The following is an 18,078-nucleotide window of genomic DNA, read 5'->3' on the forward strand; positions in this document are numbered from 1 at the left end:
TGAGCTCCTCAGCATGATGGACGCTTTCTCCGGATATAATCAGATCAAGATGCATCCCGGCGACCAGGAGTGCACCACCTTCACCACCGACAAAGGCCTCTACTGCTACAATGTCATGCCTTTCGGTCTGAAGAACGCCGGTGCAACTTATCAGCGGTTGATGAACGCCATGTTCGTTGAGCATCTGGGGAAAATCATTGAGGTCTACGTGGACGACATGCTGGTAAAGAGCATAAAGGCCAGCGGACATGTGGCAAACCTCAAGATCATAGTAACCATTCTCCTGGCCTATGGTATGCGCCTCAACCCAGAAAAATGTTTCTTTGGGGTCACCGCCAGCAAATTTCTGGGTTACATCGTCAGCGAGCGGGGCATCGAGGCTAACCCAGACAAGGTGCAGGCCATCCTTGACCTGGCGGACCCTGAGTATAAAGTGCACGTCCAGTGCCTCCAGGGCAAGTTAACCGCCCTCTCTCGATTCATCTCCAGACTCACTGATAGGTGTGCCCCATTTTTCAAGCTCCTCAAAACGACTCACAAGAAAGTCATCAACTGGAACCCAGAGTGTCAGGCGGCGTTCCAGGGCCTGAAGGAATACCTAGCAGCAGTCCTTCTCCTTTCTGTCCCTGTGCAAGGAGAGACACTGTTTATCTACCTAGCGGTCTCGGTGTCGGAGGTGAGCTGCGCCATTGTCCGGCGGGAAGGCCAAGACGAGCTCCCAGTGTTCTACGCCGGCAGAGGCATGAACGGAGCAGAAACAAGGTATCCTCCCTTGGAGCAACTAGCCCTCGCACTCATCGTTGCCGCCAGACGCCTCCGCCAATACTTCCAGGCTCACACCATCCATGTGCTAACCAATCAACCACTGAGGCAAGTAATGCAGAACCCTGAACACTCAGGGCGCCTCAGCAAGTGGGCCATTGAGCTCAGCGAGTTTGACATAGAATACAAGCCAAGAACCGCCATGAAGGGCCAGGCAGTGGCGGACTTCATCGCTGAACTCACCGAGCGTCAACCTGAACCCGGTACCGAGTCAGAGCCCGGAGCAGAAATGATAACCACTGAGGAAGCAACTCCCCCACAGTCAGATTGGAACCTGCATGTGGACGGCTCCGCCAGCGGCGCCGGAGTCATCTTAACAGGACCCGGGGGACTGAACGCGGAGTACGCGTTGAAATTCAACTTCAAAGCTTCAAACAATATGGCGGAGTACGAGGCCCTCATTGCCGGCTTGGTCCTCGCCATTGACTCAGGGGCTGACAGCGTCAACATATTCAACGACTCTCAATTAGTCGTTAACCAGGTCAACGACAGCTTCCAAGCCAAGGACCAGCAGTTAGCGGCATATTTGGGATACGTCAAAACGTTGCTCAAAAAGTTCAAATTTCACACCATCACACAAATCCCCAGGGAAAAGAACTCTAAGGCTGATTCACTGGCGAGACTGGCAACCGCCCAACCATATCAAAGTCCAGCGTGTTAGAAGAACTGCTATTAATTAGTTAATTAGCTCAACTGTTGTTAATTAGCTGTTTCACTTGTTAATTGGCTGTTAGGATTAATTAGTGCATGATTAGGTAGTTAGGTAGAAGTCTCCAGATGTAGGACACGTGGATCAATTCTGCTCTCTCCCTGTTGAGTATATAAGCTGTACTTGTACCTAACTCTCCGAGATTAATCAAATAGACTCGTATTCAGTTTTGCTTCTCTCATTTTCTCTCTAAACTTTCATGGTATCAGCAGCTCAGGTCGATCAGTGACCTAGATTTTGCTCAAGAAATTCATCAAAGATTGAAGTTTCTCCTTAGTGGTTCATCACGCTTGTGCAGTTTGTGCACTAGTTCATCAACTCAGCTCAAGAATCTCAGATAAGTTCTTCTTCATCTTCACGAAGAATTGTTGAAGTGTTTTCATATCAGTTCATACAATCGAAGACTTGGATTTCGGTTTTATACTTGTGATTACTGGAAATTGTAGCAAAAGATATAGAAATCTTTGAATTCTCTGAGAAATTGTAGCATTTGTTACCATAAACCCTAGATCTACTTCATAAACCTCAAAATCTAGGTCTATACGTTTCAATTTCTGGTTACTACGTGGAAAAATCATTATGGCACCAACTCAGAATACTCAGACTACTACACAAACCACTGTTTACCTTCCAAACATTTTGCTTGATGAATCGAACTATGCTACTTGGCTGTTCAGGCTTGAATCGTTTTTGAAAGGTCAAAATCTATATGGATTTGTGGATGGAACTTTGCCTTGTCCACCACAGTTTGTCACCACTTCTGATGGCACTAATGTTGCATCTGCTGATTATATTGCTTGGAAATCTCAAGATCAGAGTATTGTGAATATGCTAGGCCAGACTTTAAGTCCTGTTGCAATGTCTTGTGCTGTTGGTAGTAGATCTGCTCAAGAAATGTGGAATAATCTGAAAATGAAATTTGCTGCTCCTAATAGGCAGAACATTCTGCAATTGAAATCAAATCTGCAAAATCTCAAGAAAGGAACTGATAACATTGAGACTTACTTGGATAAGATCAAGGCTGCTAGAGATGCATTAGAAACTGTAGGTGTGTTTCTTGATGATGAAGATGTGGTTGTCACTGTTCTTAGGGGGCTTCCAGCTGAATTTGCAGCAATAAAGACTGTTATTAGAGCACAGTTTGTGAGTTGCTCCATGGGAGAGTTAAAGACCTTACTCAAGGCAGCTGAGATTGATATTGAGAATGAAGTTTCATCATCAGCCTTACCACTTACTGCTATGGTTGCTCAACAATCTACTGGTGCTAGCTCATCATCTACATCTGTTCCAAGTCAATCATCACAAGTATCTGCTCCACCAACACCATCTATACTCACCACACCACCTGGTTTTGCTTATCAAGCTGTTCCTGCTACTGTATCACCTCAGGCTGCATATGTGCCAATCCCAGCCATTCCTTATGGGTTCAATCCAATAATGACTCCAGAGAATGCTTTTAACATGACTGGATTCTATGCAGGAAGGGGACAAAATCGTTTTGTGAATGGAAATGGAAACAGGCCATACAACTTTGGTGCCAGACCACATGGAAACTTCAACAACTTTGGAGGAAATGGCTTCAATCCAAATAACAATGCTGCAGGAAATGGCTTCAATCCAAACAACAATGCTGCAGGAAATGGTTTCAATGGTGGATTTCAGGCTTTCAATAATGCTAGTGGTCAAAATGGGAACAATGGTGGTCAAAATGGGAACAATTCATTTTTCAGAAATGGCAATAATTCAATGCAATGCCAACTGTGTGGAAGAAATGGTCATGGGGCCAAGACTTGTAGATCTCTGCAAAACTTTCAACAAGGCAATATCTTCTCAAACAATGGTGGATGCCAGTATTGTGGAAAGATGAATCACACTGCAGATAGATGCTATCATCTCATTGGCTTTCCAGGACAACAAAGTCAATCACTGAATCAAGGTGCTTCAACTAACACTTCTGGGAATGCAATGTTTGCAGCTTCAACTTCTGGCCCTCAGTTCTGGCTTGCAGACTCTGGTGCATCCAATCACATGACCTCTGAAGTGCAACTCCTCAACAATATTGCTCCATACACTGCCTCAGACACTGTTCAGATTGGAAATGGTAACAAACTTAGCATTACTCACATTGGTAAAGCTGTACTTGGCCTACTTAAACTTGATGATGTCTTATTGATTCCTGAACTTGCTGCTCACTTGCTTTCCATATATCAACTATGCAAACAGAACAATTGTTCTGTTTGGTTTGATGAATTTATGTGTGTAATACAGGACAAGGTGTTGGGCAAAATACTGTACAAAGGACTGAGTAAACAAGGGTTGTATCCCATTCCCTTTGATCTGCCTATGAGACTTCAGCAACAATCTGCAACATCTAGTCCACCCACAGCAAAAACACAGTCTGCATATCTTGGAAAGCATGTGAAGTGTACTCTTTGGCATCAGAGGTTTGGACACCCTTCAAATGAAATAGTTAAGCAGATGTTGAATAAATGTAATCTTGACAGTACCTTTTTAGACTTTGAAAACACAACAACTTGTGAAGCCTGTCTTTTAGGAAAATTTCAGAAATTACCTTTCTCTAGCTCAACATCTAGGTGTCAATTGCCCTTTGAACTGATGCATTCAGATGTTTGGGGGCCTTCTCCCTACTTGTCTCTAGATGGTTTCAAGTATTATGTACTGTTCATAGATGATTGTACAAGGTACACCTGGATGTTTCCAATGAAAAATAAAAGTGAAGTTTTCACTCATTTCTCTTCTCTATGTGCTTTTGTCTCAAATCAATTCTCAACCACAATTAAAGCACTTAGAACAGATGGAGGAGGAGAGTATCTGAACAATAGATTCAAAGATTTTCTGAGATCAAATGGCATAATGCATCAAGTATCGTGTCCATATACCCCAGAGCAGAATGGCATAGCTGAGAGAAAGAATAGACATGTTAGAGAGACAGCTGTGACCTTATTACAAAATGCTTCACTTCCCTCAGAATTTTGGTACCATGCCTGTGCTTTATCAACATACCTCATCAATAGAATGCCAACACCAGTACTTGACAAACTATCTCCATTTGAAAAATTATATAACACCAGTCCATCACTTGATATACTTAAAGTTTTTGGGTGTGCCTGCTATCCTTTAATGACTCCTTATAGATCCAATAAGCTCCAACCCAAGACTGTTAAGTGTGTGTTCATAGGTTTTGCTACTGGATATAAAGGATATATATGTTACAGTCCATTTTCAAAGAAATATATTGTCTCAAGGCATGTTATTTTTGAAGAAGATGCTTTCCCATATGCAAGACAGTCCACTTCTCCAGTAAGCAACCTAAAGTCAAGGACCATCTCAACTACAACCATGCAACCATGCTCACAATCTCTCCATACTACTCAGTCCACAACTCAAACAGTATTGCCACTATGCCAAAAAATGAATCAGACAACACAATTCCAACAACAGCAAATTTTTTAACTGTTGTCTGATACAATCAGACGACAGCAAGAATTATTCTGTTGTCCAAATTTTTGATTCAGTCAACAGTTATTACATTGCTGTTGTGCAATTGTTATTCAGACAATGGTTATATTTTGATGTTGTCTGAGTGAGTTTTTTCAGACAACAGTTATTATGTTAGCTGTTGTGTAATTGCTATTCAGACAATTGTGGTACTTTGATGTTGTCTGATCGATTTAATTCAGACAACAGTTGTTTTTTGCTGCTTTATTATGTTGTATAACTATCTTTCAGACATTGGCTTCAGACAACAGTTATCTATTGATACTTTACTGTTGTGTAATTACTATTTAGACAATGGTTGAGTTTTAATGTTGTCTGACTGATTTTATTCAGACGACAATTATTTACTGCTACTTTATTCTGTTGTGCAACTTCCTTCAGACAATAGCATCCAACAATAGTTATTTATTGATGCCTCAATCTGTTGTGCAACTTTGATTGAGACAATGGGTATGAATTTATGTTGTCTGAGTTCCACACTTAGCCATAACTAGGCCTCATCATATGGCCCTTGGGCCCTAAGCCCGGCCCTTCCATTAGGGCGGGCCGGCCCGACCCTTTTTTATTTAGGGTAGGGTATGGGTCACACAAATAAAACCCGGCCCTACCCCACGGCCCGGCCCTAAAATTTATATTTTATTTTTGTTATTTTCTATTACATGTGTTATATGTATAAAACTATGGAAGTGTAGAAAATTATTTCAATCTGCCATATTAGGAAATGAGTCTTTTAAATTGAGCCATATTTTGAGAAGAAAAAAATAATTTTTTTTTAAGAATTAACCGTTAATTCGACAAAAACGCCGCCGTTTTAATATAATCTTATGGGTATTTTAATATTTACCAATAATTATTGTTAACTAATTAACTGTAATAATTACAAAGCTATTATTTCAAATTGGACAATATATTCATGTAATACCAATTTTGAAATAAATCAAGTAATCAACATAACTAAAAATAATCAATTGGTCGAGTTGAAACCATTTTACCAATGTAATGTTAACTTCTTAATGAGCAAAATGGGGGACGAAATGGAATTTTTTAAAATGCACCGCTGGATGTTATTTTCATATGAATATATGTTAGTGGTAGAAATTTCAGCAATTTCCGCCTTCGTTTGGACCTCGATCTACCCGGTCAACTCAATACCCTAAATAGAACATAAAACAAATATGCTCTTAACCAGTCCTTGGCAATTCACTTTTTTCGATCTTTCAGCTCCCACACTCTCATGGGTAGGGGGTCTACTTATGGATGTCAAAATTCCGCAACGTTTGTCCGCGCATGGTGCCGCTCCCCTTAGGGAAGTTTGCTTGTGCAAAGCGTTGACCGCTCCGTTAGGTGCCTTATTCACGGCGGATCGGCCTAATTTCTTTACACAATACCTATCACTATTGTATAAACATATAAGAATTTTCCGATTGATCGATTTTCATTTCAAAATTTTTGGATCGCACATAATCCTTATATGCCTATTAATGTAGTATAACTAGTTTATTAGGCTTGTTACCCTCCATGAGCAAAATGGGGGACGAAATGGAATTTTTTAAAATGAACCGCTGGATGTTGTTTTCATATGAATATATGTTAGTGGTAGAAATTTCAACAATTTTCACATTCGGTTGGACCTCGATCTACCCGGTCAACTCAATACCCTAAATAGAACATAAGACAAATATGCTCTTAACCAGTCCTTGGCAATTCACTTTTTTCGATCTTTCATATCCCACACTCTCATGGGTAGGGGGTCTACTTATGGATGTTAAAATTCCGCAACGTTTGTCCGCGCATGGTGCCGCTCCCCTTAGGGAAGTTTGCTTGTGCAAAGCGTTGACCGCTCCGTTAGGTGCCTTATTCACGGCGGATCGGCCTAATTTCTTTACACAATACCTATCACTACTGTATAAACATATGAGAATTTTTTGATTGATCGATTTTCATTTCAAAATTTTTGGATCGCACATAATCCTTATATGTCTTGTAATGTAGTATAACTAGTTTATTAGGCTTGTTACCCTCCATGAGCAAAATGGGGGACGAAATGGAATTTTTTAAAATGAACCGCTGGATGTTGTTTGCATATGAATATATGTTAGTGGTAGAAATTTCAACAATTTCCGCATTCGGTTGGACCTCGATCTACCCGGTCAACTCAATACCCTAAATAGAACATAAAACAAATATGCTCTTAACCGGTCCTTGGCAATTCACTTTTTTCGATCTTTCAGCTCCCACGCTCTCATGAGTAAGGGGTCTACTTACGGATGTCAAAATTCTGCAACGTTTGTCCGCGCATGGTGCCGCTCCCCTTAGGGAAGTTTGCTTGTGCAAAGCGTTGACCGCTACGTTGGGCGCCTTATTCATGGCAGATCGACCTAATTTTTTTACACAATACCTATCAATGTTGTATAAACATATGAGAATTTTCAGATTGGTCGATTTCCATTTCAAAATTTTTGGATCGCACATAATCCTTATATGCCTATTAATGTAGTATAACTCGTTTATTAGGCTTGTTATCCTCCATGAGCAAATTGGGGGACGAAATGAAATTTTTTAAAATGCACCGTTGGATGTCGTCCGTATATGAATATATGGTAGTGGTAAAAATTTCAGTGACTTCCACCTTCAGTGTGTGTATTAAATATGTTCAATAAAATACAATGAGTCTTTATCTTGGAGAAAGATAACTCAATTTTCTGGTTCACTCCATCGACTTTTACCCGCCTATTTTTTGGCCAAAACTTAAATTTCCCCCTTTTCACAAAACTCCTGATTTTATCTTGGAGAAAGAAATAAATGGTTCAGATTCCACCTCTCTCTTCTCTCAGAGGCCCAGCTCCACAGCTCCTGTGCTCTTCACCTCTCTCTTCTCTCGACTTTGCCCGCCTCAGCTTGTCAAAACGGCAAAACCTAAACTGCAGTCGCCATCTCTCCTCTCTCTCTCTCTCTAGTCTCTCCGGCACGGGCCCTCTCCCTCTCAGCCTCTCTCCTCGGCCGTCGATGGCCCTCGCTCTCCTCAACGGTGACTCCGGTGACGGTAAGTCGAATAGTTGATCAATCTGTCTGATTGTCTCTCAAACCCAAAAACTTTCTTCGTTTTACTTTCTGGGTTTTCATTTTTTGATCGATCTGTCTCTCAAACCCAAACTGTCTCTCATGATCAGTTTAAATTGAGATGGGTTCGTGAAGCGGCTCCCTCCAACTAGTTCGCAAGAAGGAGCTCTCCGACTACCAGTATAGTCCTTTTAATCCTCGTATGTCCCTCTCTCAAAAACTCGATCTGTCCTTGAAATTTCTTTTGTTTTTTTTTATTCGATTGATTCGATCTGTCATGATTCATTCGGTTGATTTGATGTGTGAAACAATGGATTTCTTTCTGCTTTTGGGTGTCTGATATATCAATTTGTTGATTGGTATACTTGTATTTCTTCTGCTTTGTTCAAAATTGTGGACTGTTTCGACTCGTGTAACTAAAGATCAAATCTTTGTTCGATTTGATTGATGAAAGACTATGTTGAAGACGTTAATGGCTTTAGTGGTGAGGAGGAGGAGCTCTCGGGTTCAAGAGGTGGGCCCGTCTACATTGAGATCAGTCTGAGTGGTCCTCTCACCAGTGTCGGTCTCTTCCAGTCTTCTATTCTCCAAGAGCTTCAGGTGAGCTTTGTTTTGTTCTACTTTGCTGGTATTTTGATAGAGCCAATTACAAAGTTGTTTGATGTTGAACTTGGAGTTGGCTTCAGGTTCATCGCAACTTATTCAAAGAGGTAGATTGGGGCCTATATATATATATATATATATATATATATATATATATATATATATATATATATATATCATTCAGCAAATTAGAGAGCATATTTGAGTATGATGAACGTTTCAAAGTAGTTGAAAGAGATAGAGACCGCAGGATTATTTTGATAGCTATTTGGAGGAACTTCAGAAGAAAGTACGTTGTAATAAAGTCCAATATCATGTATTCTCTCACCCTCTATTGTACATGTAATAAAGCTGCATAAAGCTACTCTATCATATATGAAAAATGATTGTTTTCCATAGCAGTTTCATGGGACCATGTTTCAAATTTAACATGAATATTGCCTTCCTTTTTTCAGATATCATAGATCAACATGTTCGTAAAGGAACTAATCTATAGCCAGTCCCTGACAAGGAGCACTCATGCTGAAGGTTCGTAATAAAGGTAACATACACAGTTAACACACCTATGATTTTCTGATTCATATTTCTGGAATTTCGACCCAGTCACTTTCTTTTGTCAAACTGTACTGATCTACTGGGAATTTGAGGTTGGCTTCTTCTAAAGTGTTTTAGTAGACATCTTAAAGAGTCATTTAGAACTGGAATCACCCAAAACGGAATTTTCTGCAATTAGTTATGAATTTCCGAAGTCAGAAGTCAGTCTCAGAAATTTCTGATATCAGCTTCCAACTTTAGCCAAAAGGCAGAGCCTTATAACCCTTTGATTCAAACTCGAAAGTAAAAGTGAAAGAGAAGAGGTGGTGGGCATTAGATCTGTATAGTTCTTAAACTTGCTTGTTCAGAACACTTCACTTGATATATTGTTGCCTTTGTTCAAATTTTAAACTTGATACACCATTCAATATTGTTTCAGAGCTTAGTGAGTTAATTCTGTGTTTTGTCAGGTTAGATACCAGCTTTTATGAGGTTTTAGAGCCTTCTTCAGTGTACAATCAAAGACAAATGACACTTAAAAGAAAGAGTACAGGGAAGCAAAATGATGTACCATTTAGTTGCCCTTTTTCTGTATTGCAATATTGAAATCGATGTTATATATGGTACTTAATGAGTTTGCTCTATTTGTGTTTTCAGATTTGGTCAATAACCTTGGTGCCATTGCAAGGTCTAGCACCAAGGAATTCATGGAAGTCTAGGCTGCTGGAGCTGATGTTAGCATGACTGGTCAGTTTGGTGTCGGGTTCTACTTTGGATATCTTGTTGCTGAGAAGGAAGAGGAAGGAAAGGTATAGAGTTCGGAAGTTGATGAAGACGTACAAGGAAGTGGACTAGTACAATATGTTTCTGGCCTTGATGTTTTTGGGCTTTATGTTTAGGTAGGGTTAGTATGTTAATGTTGGGGTGATGATGGAATGAATTGGTTTTGAATGTTTAATCAATGGATATGTTTTTGACTGTTGGTCAATTGGTTTTGGTTAAATGCTATGTGCATAATGTCTTGTGACTCTCTCGTACCATTTCATTCCAAATGAAAACTATTGTCTAACAATTGTCTGACAATGGAACATTATAAAATGGTATTCAAAAACTGTTGTATGAACAATCTAACTACAATACTTTTCAAACAATTTTAATTGCCCAACTAGAAAAAACACAACAATAAAGTACCATGTTCTGTAGTATCACACCCAAACACACAATGCTTTCTACAAACTTCTGTTGTTTTGTCTCAATTCAGACAACAGCGTTATCTCAAAAAAATGATGTAGAACATTTAAAGGGACAACAGTTTATACACAACTGATCTTGTCAAACTTTGCTTCAAAAGTTACTTTTCATGAGATTGCTGTTGACTTAATATGACTTGCACAACGGACTCTACACAGTCGTATGTCGTCCTTTCTGGTATTCAGACAACATGCATATTAATACTAGCGCTTGTCCAAATTGGATTCAGACAACAGTTTCGCGCTGTCGTCTGATACCTGCATCAGATGGCAGGAGTATTAACAACAGCAATTTTCACTATCAGACGACAGTGAAAAACTGTCGTCTGATTCATTTTTTGGCATAGTGTGCCCTCACCTGTCCAACACACAAGTACTCAGGTTACTGCAGCAGTCACATCTTCTCCAGGTCAGTCCATTCCTTCTCCTCCAAGTTTACATCAATCTTTTTCTAATGAAAATCACAATGCCTCTATGATTAGTCCTGCATCTCAGTCAGATACTCTATCTTCTGATAATCAGTCACAAGATCCTATTATTCCTCCAACTCATTCTTCTGATGTCCTAGACACAGACACACACACACTGATACATTTTGGTGAAGAAAATGGAACTGTGTCTGTTGATACTCAGCCTGGAAATGGTCTCTCTATTACCTTGGAATGTGCATCTGATAGACCTACACATCAAATCTCTACTTCTAATATTCTGCATCCCATTGCCGGATTGGAAACCTCAACTGTCAATGATCATTCCATGCTCACTCGAAGTAAGAGAGGTATTGTGAAGCAGAAAACATGTTGTCTTTCAATCTTGAGTAGTACAGCTGCTAATTCTGATCAAACTGAGCCTACAAACTATAAATCAGCTTTGCACATTCCAGTTTGGCATCAAGCCATGCAAGAGGAATATGCTGCTCTCATGCATCAAAACACCTGGACCTTGGTGCCTCTCCCACCTGATAAGAATCTTGTTTCTTGCAAGTGGATTTTTAAAATCAAAAGAAATGCAGATGGTACTGTGGCAAGGCATAAAGCAAGGCTCGTTGCAAGAGGGTTTAGCCAAGAATATGGGGTTGATTATGAAGAAACATTCTCTCCAGTTGTGAGACATACTACTGTTCGACTTATTCTTGGTCTAGCTGCATATTATGGGTGGAAATTACATCAAATGGATGTCAAGAATGCCTTCTTGCATGGAGAATTACATGAGGAGGTCTATATGCAACAGCCTGGAGGATTTGAACATCCTACTTATCCCACTCATGTCTGCAAGCTGAACAAGTCTTTATATGGCTTAAAGCAGGCTCCTAGGGCTTGGAATGACAAGTTCACAGCATTTCTTCCTACTCTTGGCTTCACATCTTCTTCTGCAGATCCTTCTCTCTTTGTCAAGGTTACTGGTTCATCCAAAGTCTATCTGCTCCTGTATGTGGATGACATTATTATCACTGGTACTAGTGAATCTCTCATTGCCGAGATCAAGATGCAATTACAAACTGAATTTGAAATGAAGGATTTGGGTGATCTGCATTATTTCTTGGGTTTGGAAATCAAGTCTGTCCAAAATGGTCTATTTGTTTCTCAGTTTAAATATGCCAAGGATCTGTTACACAAAGTTGGCCTAGATGACTGTCACACTCACCTCACTCCATGTCAATCTGGTGTTAAGCTTCTTAAGGACGTTGGTACTCCTTTAGCCTCTCATGATATTGCTCACTTCAGAAGTTTGGTTGGTTGCCTGCAATATCTTACTTTCACTCGACCAGATATAGCTTATAGTGTTAATAACATCTGTCAATTTCTTCAAGCACCAACTGAAGATCATCTTCATGCAGCTAAGCGTATCCTTAGATATATCAAGGGCACTTTAGATCATGGCATTGTCTTCAGGAGGGGTGCTAATCCTGAGTTTCCACTAAAACTTCAAGCACATGGTGATGTTGACCTTCCTGTGAGTCTCCAAGCCTATAGTGATGCCGACTGGGCTGGAGATCCTAATGATCGTAAATCTACCACAGGGTTTGTCATTTTGCTCAATCAATCTCCTATTTCTTGGTGTAGCAAAAAGCAAACTGCTGTGTCAAGATCATCAACTGAGGCAGAATATCGAAGTATGGCTGACACAACTTCTGAGCTTCAATGGCTTTTACACCTGCTTAAAGATCTACATATTGAGCTTGAGACCACACCTACTCTTCATTGTGATAATATCTCAGCATTGGCATTAGCTACTAACCCTGTTCATCATTCCAAACTGAAGCATATCGAAGTAGATGTTCATTTTACCAGGGACAAAGTAAAGGCAGGGACTATCCGATTACAATTTGTTGCCTCCAAAGAGCAACTTGCTGATTTGTTTACTAAAGGGCTTTGCTTCCCTCAACACTCTTACCTCTGCAGCAGCTTGACGTTGGTTCCCTCACATCAAGCTGAGGAGGGGTGTTAGAAGAACTGCTATTAATTAGTTAATTAGCTCAACTGTTGTTAATTAGCTGTTTCACTTGTTAATTGGCTGTTAGGATTAATTAGTGCATGATTAGGTAGTTAGGTAGAAGTCTCCAGATGTAGGACACGTGGATCAATTCTGCTCTCTCCCTGTTGAGTATATAAGCTGTACTTGTACCTAACTCTCCGAGATTAATCAAATAGACTCGTATTCAGTTTTGCTTCTCTCATTTTCTCTCTAAACTTTCACAGCGGACACAAGAGTGGAGTGCCTTGACAGGCCGAGTATCACAAAGACCCTGGCGGAGATCTTCAGCATTGAGGTCAGCCCCAGCTGGATGGACGAGATCATTGCATACAAACGCAACGGCACATTGCCGGAGGACAAAGTTCAGGCGCGACAGCTCAAGAGGAGAGCAACCCGCTACAACATCCAGAATGGTAAACTTTACCGCCAAGGATTCACTCATCCCAACCTCCGCTGCCTAACCCCAGAGGAGGGAAAGGCCGTCCTAGCGGAAATCCATGGCGGAGAATGCGGAAACCATTCAGGCGCTAGATCCTTGGCCAACCGCACAATGCGACAGGGCTACTTCTGGCCCACACTTGGTGATGACGCCAGGCGGATTTCGAGATCTTGCCACAAATGCCAACAATTTGCAGATCTCCCACATGCACCGGCAGAGCCGCTGTCAATTATCATCGGCCCATGGATTCACTCCACGTGGGGCCTCGATTTGATGGGAAAGTTCCAAACCGCCAAGGGCCAGTTCAAATACATCATCGTCGCCATCGACTACAACAACAAGTGGATAGAGGCGGAGCCACTGACGGCAATAACTACCGCCAAGGTAATTCACTTCCTCTGGAAGAACATCTATTGCCGCTATGGTGTCCCACATACAATCATTACAGACAACGGCACACAGTTCAACAACAAGGAACTCATCTCCTTTACCGCCAACCTCGGCACCAAGTTGAGCTTTGCATCTGTCGCCCATCCTCAAACCAACGGCCAGGTCGAAGCAGCAAACAAGATAATCAAGAAGCTGCTAAAAAAGAAGCTCGACGACGCCAAGGGTTTATGGGCGGAGAAGCTGCCAGAAGTTCTATGGGCTATCCGGACAACTTCAACTTCCGCCACCGGCGAAACACCCTTTTGTATGATGTTCGGAACAGAGGCTGTCCTACCTATTGAAGTAACGCGGCCTACCGCTAGGGTCGAAGGCTACTGCCCAGAGACCAACAGCGACGGCGTCAACCTGGACAGGGACCTCCTAGAAGAAAAAAGACACAAGGCCCATTTGCGCAACTTGCAAAACAAACAACGGGTATCGCGTTTCTACAACGCCAGAGTCAAGGCCCGGAACCTCCAATTGGGGGACTGGGTAATGAAGGAAGTAATTCCACCGCCAACAAAACTCCGCCCAACGTGGGAAGGTCCATACAAAATTGTGGAAGTCGTTAGCCCAGGCACCTTCTACTTAATAGACAAGGATGGCGTCACGACGACCCACCCTTGGAATATCGAACACCTTCGGTATTATTACAAATAGTCATCCGCTACCCAGGAGCATCTTGACTTAGCTAAATTTTTGTTCAATATTTAGCTAAGGGAAGCTACCCAACGGGTACTACCCCACTTTTGTACACGCTGATCAATCAGCTATCAATGAAACGAGGAATTATTCAAACCATTGTTACCAAGCCTAGCACTGAGGGCAACTGGCAACGCCAGCAATCGTCAGCGGACCTCGTCCGCTACGTGGTGCACTTGGACCAATCTTAATTCTTTTAATGTTTCATTGATTGACAAAAGAAAAATATAAGTCAAGGTGCTAGCGGTGCAAACACATCATAGCAAACACAACGTCGAAAACTTCATTCCATTTCAAAATTTTTGTTACAAGTTATTTTGCCTCAGCGGCTACACAAAAAAAACAAGAGAATCTATGGCGGTCCCAGCTGGCTTCAGGGGTTGCCCTCGGCATCTTCTGCTTCAGCAGGCGGCGGCACGATCGCTCGACTCGTTTGATCGGACCCTCGAGCTGTCGGACTGGGGGTCTCTATGGTGTCGTCCGCCCGGGTGTGCGCCGCCAGGAATCCAGCACGCGACACCTCCGACGGTGTGGGATTGGGAGTCTGTTGGGACCCTTCCGTCGGATGTGCACCGCTTTCCCCACTGCCTGAGCGGGCACCTCCCGCTGGGGCAGGTACGACCTCTTTCTCCGGCGGGGCACTCTTGGCCGGCGGCGCATCGGGCTGTGACGCTTTGACGAAGTCGATGGCGCCCTTCCGCTTCAGCATTTCTATGTTTTCCAAGGCCCCGGCCTTCGCGGACTCGGTCATCGCCTTCGCGTACTCCGCCGACTGCTTGAATACTTCAACAGCGGTGGCCGCGACAGTTTTCCCTTCAGCCCTCAGGCGGACAACCTGGCCTTCCAGCCGCTTCAGCTCCGTCGCCCTGGCGATGGACTCCCGCTGCACAATGATAAGCTTCTTGTCCTTAGCGGCTATCCGCTCCTCCAGCAGGGCGATGTCCTCCTCCAACTTGGAGACGCGGTCATTCCTCTCCAGGTCCCGCTCGATGGCCACATTGAGCTTACCACGGACGTCAGCAAAGTCGCATTCCGCCTTGACCAGCCGCCTTTCTGTATCCGCCAGCTTCTCCTCTCCTCCGCCAGCTCCCTCTGGAGGCTTTGAATCTCCTCCCTCAGCTCCCCTTCGACCAGAGGCTGCTTCTTTGCCGCCTCAAACATGTCGTGGAGGCCAGCTGAAATCTGACCAAACGCCGAGCTGTAGGGCGATTGGTCAATCGCGGTTGGGCGTGAGATCCCCGCTAGGCCGCCAAACCCTAGCCTTTCGCACAGGTGGAAGAGGAACTCCCTCTCGCCATCTGTCATAAACTCCGCGTAGGCGGCGAAGGAGTCCAGGTCACTGGCGGCGGGCGCCTCCCCTTCCACCACAGCAGCTTTGAGCGGGGCTTGACGGGCTTTCTTCTGCTGCCGGCCCCTGACAATCTCCACGTCCTCCCCCTCTTCCTCGTCGGGGGAGTCTATCTGCCGGCGCTTCCTCTCAAGCACCCTCGTGTTCCCGCCAGCAGCCCTCGTCACCCTCGGCAGCGGTTCCTCCCTTGGGGCGGTGACAGTCCCTGCCGGCTGCACCGGCTTTTCTTTCTGGGAACCACGCCTGTTGGCGGGTACCCTCTACTTCGTAGCAGCCGCTGTTGCGGCCCCTTTTTTGCAGCCTGTTACGGGGACCCCCGCCTAAACGACGGGCAGGCCATCATCGCCAAGGTGAGAGTGGAGTGGCATTTGCAACACCACCGGAACCTCCGACTGGCTCAGCGCCAGTGTCTCGGGGTTCACTACGGTCTTCTGGGCCGCCAACCCCTCGGCGTACATTGTCTCCAGGAAGTTATCAATCTCCGCGCGGTCCATTGGTTTTTCGAAAGCGTCGCGGCTCGATTTGTTACCTGGCGGCGTTTCTAAAAAAAAAAAACTAAACCAATCAGTCTGGGCTACTTATTGCAAAAAAGGAGCAGTATGGCGGAAATTTCTTACCAATGGAGCGAGTTAATTTCTGCTCGACTAGCAACTCCCAACCAGTCAGAAGTCGGAAGTCCAGCAGGTTGCGGTTCCGCCAACAACCTCTGATCCGTGCCACGCGACACTCCTCCTCGCGCGTTAAGTTGTACCGCAATCCCGCTGCACAAACACAAATCGATTAGTAAAGGTAGATTTGCAAAATACAAGCACCCACCAGCTACATTCAGCGGAAACTGGTTACCAACCTCGAATAGGTTGGAACTCCGACTTAATCCTAAACGTCGGCCCTTCCTCGTTCGCCCCAGCCTGATACTCCCACCCATCCGTGGCGACGCAGAAGGTCCCCCGCCAGTAGGACATTGAATCCCTTAGTTTCTCGATCAGCTTGGGCGCTCCCTGGCGGCGGCTCAGGTTCACTTGCCCTCTGCAACCCTGGCGCTTCACGTAGACTAACTCGTAGAAGTGAAGCACTTCCGCCACAGTAGGCCCCTCGCACCCGGACAGTAGCCACAGTGAGTTCATCGCCAGCATCAACCGCCACATGTTGGGGCAAATCTGACCGAAGGCAAGGCCAAACTCGCACACCAAGATTTGAAGATTGGGCACCAGCGGGAGTGTCACTCCTTGGCGGAATATCGCCTCGTGCGCCGCCGCAAACCCCTCTGGGAGAATCGACGCCTTTTCATCTACCGTCGGCGGGCGTAGTTTCACCGACCCCGGCAACCGGAACGTCCTCTTCATTCGAGTGACGGCGGCGGCATTCATCCGCCCTCCTGCCTCGTCAACGGCGGTGCCATCCTCGAGGAACCACGCCGACTCAGCATCCTCCCCCGCTGTTTCTTCTTCCCCAGCGGAGCCGCTGGCAGCGTTATTGCTCGCCAAACGCTCGTCGCACCTAGCTTTGGCAGCAGCGGCCTCACCCGCCCTAGAGCTCTCTGGACGTGGACCACGACCCATAGCTACTTCCCAAGGTATGGTCTGTAGCGGCTCTACCTCTAGCGGTTCCGGCAGTGAGGTTCCTGCATGGGCAGACGGACGCAACGAGTCAATAAATATCTTATCCGCCGCGCTGAACGACACGTCAGACCCGGAATCCTCACTGCTCGAAATCTCTATGACGTTAGCCATCCCAAACCCTAAAACCCACACCAGTTAGCATAAACACAGATCTAGCCTATTCTCATATCAGTTATAGCCAAGAACATCAAGAACAATTTACCCAGAAAATGCCAAAATAAGAACAAACACACTCAACCCAGATTCGACCATCTACCTCATCCCTAAACGCCAACTCCCTACCAACCACCATAACCCAACCCCCCCCCCCCCCCCCCCCAAATCTCACTTCACACCTCAAAACACGCCAAATAACAGAAACCATCCCAAATCCAAAAACAACAAAGACCCAGAAAACGACAGATTCAATGAAACAGGGAAAATGGAATCCAGATACCAACCTCGGTGTTGAAGCCTACGGTGTGATGGTGCGCAGCAATCTTGCGGGGGGTGAGATCGTCGTTTCTCCGGGAACGGAATCTCAAGGCTCCGGCAACCTCTTTCTTCGGTCTCGGACGAACAGAGCGAGA

The 18,078-nt window shown here is 44.2% G+C and overlaps 1 long non-coding RNA gene across 3 annotated transcripts; it reads left to right on the forward strand.

Moving 5' to 3' along the window:
* The first annotated feature begins 7,832 nt into the window (after positions 1–7,832).
* On the forward strand, positions 7,833–10,250 carry LOC133710167 (uncharacterized). Of its 3 annotated transcripts, none has more exons than XR_009846551.1 (5): positions 7,833–8,093; positions 8,221–8,310; positions 8,565–8,710; positions 9,169–9,254; positions 9,723–10,250. It is a non-coding gene; the product is annotated as an uncharacterized LOC133710167 (long non-coding RNA). The 3 variants fall into 3 exon arrangements; XR_009846550.1 differs by having other exon boundaries at positions 7,834–8,093; positions 9,718–10,250; XR_009846552.1 differs by having other exon boundaries at positions 7,834–8,093; positions 9,905–10,250.
* The last annotated feature ends 7,828 nt before the right edge of the window (positions 10,251–18,078 follow it).

The sequence above is a fragment of the Rosa rugosa genome, chromosome 5 (genome assembly GCF_958449725.1).
Source record: "Rosa rugosa chromosome 5, drRosRugo1.1, whole genome shotgun sequence".
Classification (NCBI taxonomy): Eukaryota; Viridiplantae; Streptophyta; class Magnoliopsida; order Rosales; family Rosaceae; genus Rosa; species Rosa rugosa.